Below are 2,410 nucleotides of genomic sequence, written 5' to 3'. Positions count from 1 at the left end.
CGCTGGGCGCATAGCTCCATAATTCTCCCACCATAGACTGGCGGGGCCTTCAAGATGATATGCGGCAAAGGTGACCTTGTCAGCCTCCGCTACCAGCGCGGAACGCAGCTTGTGAGAAATACTGCGAAGCCAGTCATCAGCGTCGAGAGGCTCGACGGAGTGGTGGAACGTGGGTGGATGCAATTTGATAAAATCACTAAGTGACACCACGTTAGCCCTCTGATGGTGTGCTGTATTCTGTTCAATACGCTCCAACAAACGGTTTGTCTCCCGCTTGTTTCTCTCAGCTTCCATCATCACCTCGGCTAGTGAAGGAGGATGAGGCAGATTTTCATTCCTGGCTTCACTGCCTTCGGCCTGCTCTTGAGAAGCAGGGTTGGCGCGCGTGTTGACCATCCTAGGTAAACAAGACAAAGATTTAGTCAGAATGATAAAATTCCGACATAGGAATACATAATGTGAGGAATAACTCGGAATGCAAGATGATCATCCGTATGACATGGTAGATACAGAAACTGCTTCTTTTATTCCATCGTCATACACACCATACAAGGTTTAGTACAAGACCAAACGAAGTACTATTACGGTGAAAAGGGATTACATCTCATCGGAGGCATTCCAAACTCCTATACATTATTTTTCTACAACTCCGGAAAGAGTACAAACTAGGTCATATCCCACGAGTCACGCGGAACGATAGATGACACAGCTAGTGCAAACTAGGGATACTACCCCTAACTCAGACCGATCCGTAGTAGTCCTCATAAAAGTCACCTCCATAGCCTGGAAGCTCAACATGTTCATCCGGAAACAGATGATCTCGCGGAGCTTGTGGACCATAGGGGCTAGGATGAGGCCTTGGACCAACAAACGGTGGCCTGCGGGGACCGCGAGGTGGGGTGATGCCTCCTACATCACGCCAAACCATCACGTCAGGCAGAGCAGATCTCACAGGATAGAGATCGCGCATATCTGAGAATCCAGCTTGCACCGCCGGTGCGAACCGAGTCAAAGTGGCCCAGTGGTCAGCACGGGTATTGAAGAGCTCTAACCTTAAGGCCCGATTTTCACGATCCTTAACCTCGAGCATCTCAGCAGTGGTGCGAGTTCGTGAATCCTCCTGAGTGGAATCAGCATAAATAGCTTGGAGATATCCTTGTGCTCCCGGAAGTGATCCTGGCATATACCGGAAATCAGAGTCCCGAAATAAACCAGATCTGACTCGCATAATGGTCATCATGGAGTAGGCGGCATCCTGCACAGCCATCTCAATAGTAACCCCGAGTCCATAGGAGCAGTGAAGAGGCTCAGTGGATCCAGGATAAGATGGAAATATCCTGACAGTGCAGAGATACTGGCTTTGATTGAAGTCCCGGAATTGCTCTTCGACCGTGTACTCAGGATACCAGCGGTATCCAGCCTCAGTCATTACCCTGACCAACTTAGCAGTATGGCCGGGTACATCTAGGCATCGAGTCAGGCGAACCACTTGATTGAGGTCGCGAGTGGCCATCTGAAAGCATAATCATAATGCAAAGGCATTAGAATTTCTAGCAAAATTTCGACAGCATAACAGCTGTAAATGCTCAAAAAGGATTTTGAGACATTTGACAAAGGATTTCGTACACACTCAACATCATCATATCAAAGTTCTGAAACCATGTTGGCAACACAATGTGGTAGTAGAACTGAACTAGGCTTGTAACCATCAAACTTATAAGGTACTACTGATTAGTAACACGTGATCCTGATAGAGAGAACAGATCCTAATTCCTTAACCCCCGGTGGAAGAATGGACTGACTCAGATCAGAAAGTCATAAGGTATAAGGAGTAAAAAGAGCCTTACGTTCCAACCCACAAACAATTCCCCTACATATAACTAAAGAATTTCTAGACTCAACATCGACCAGTTTGGCTTGGAGAACCTACAGGCAGTCCGGCTCTGATGCCAACGCTGTCAGGACCCCGACTCGATGTCACATCGATCTAGCTGGTAACACCTCATATCACTTTGCGGCCTCACGCACGGTATCCCCACGGGTGTCGTCTTACCTTTTCCCGGGACCGTTTGCGCCTTTTGGCTCACGTATATGATAGTGTCGCTAGCATCCATATGATAAAGAGCCCGGGCTGACATGACTAGTCGTAAACCCAAAGTGGCACAGACTTACAGGGACAGGCATCCATGACCCAGCTTCGAACGGGTCGGTCATCAGCAAGTGGGTCCGGGCTGTAGCACTGGGCTAGCAGGACTCCGGTAAACCGGGCTGTAGCGGGCTAACAGGACTCCGGTACTCAAAGCGTGACATTTCCCCGAAGGGACAGACACAGGAACGAAGAAGGACACATGCCGGCCAGCCTAAGTGTTCCAGAGCAGTAGCAAGCTACCATGGCTCAGCGGTAACACTA

The sequence above is a fragment of the Triticum aestivum genome, chromosome 1A (assembly GCF_018294505.1).
Source record: "Triticum aestivum cultivar Chinese Spring chromosome 1A, IWGSC CS RefSeq v2.1, whole genome shotgun sequence".
NCBI lineage: Eukaryota > Viridiplantae > Streptophyta > Magnoliopsida > Poales > Poaceae > Triticum > Triticum aestivum.
The sequence above is the reverse complement of the archived record's forward strand: the minus strand, read 5'-3'. Positions refer to the sequence as shown.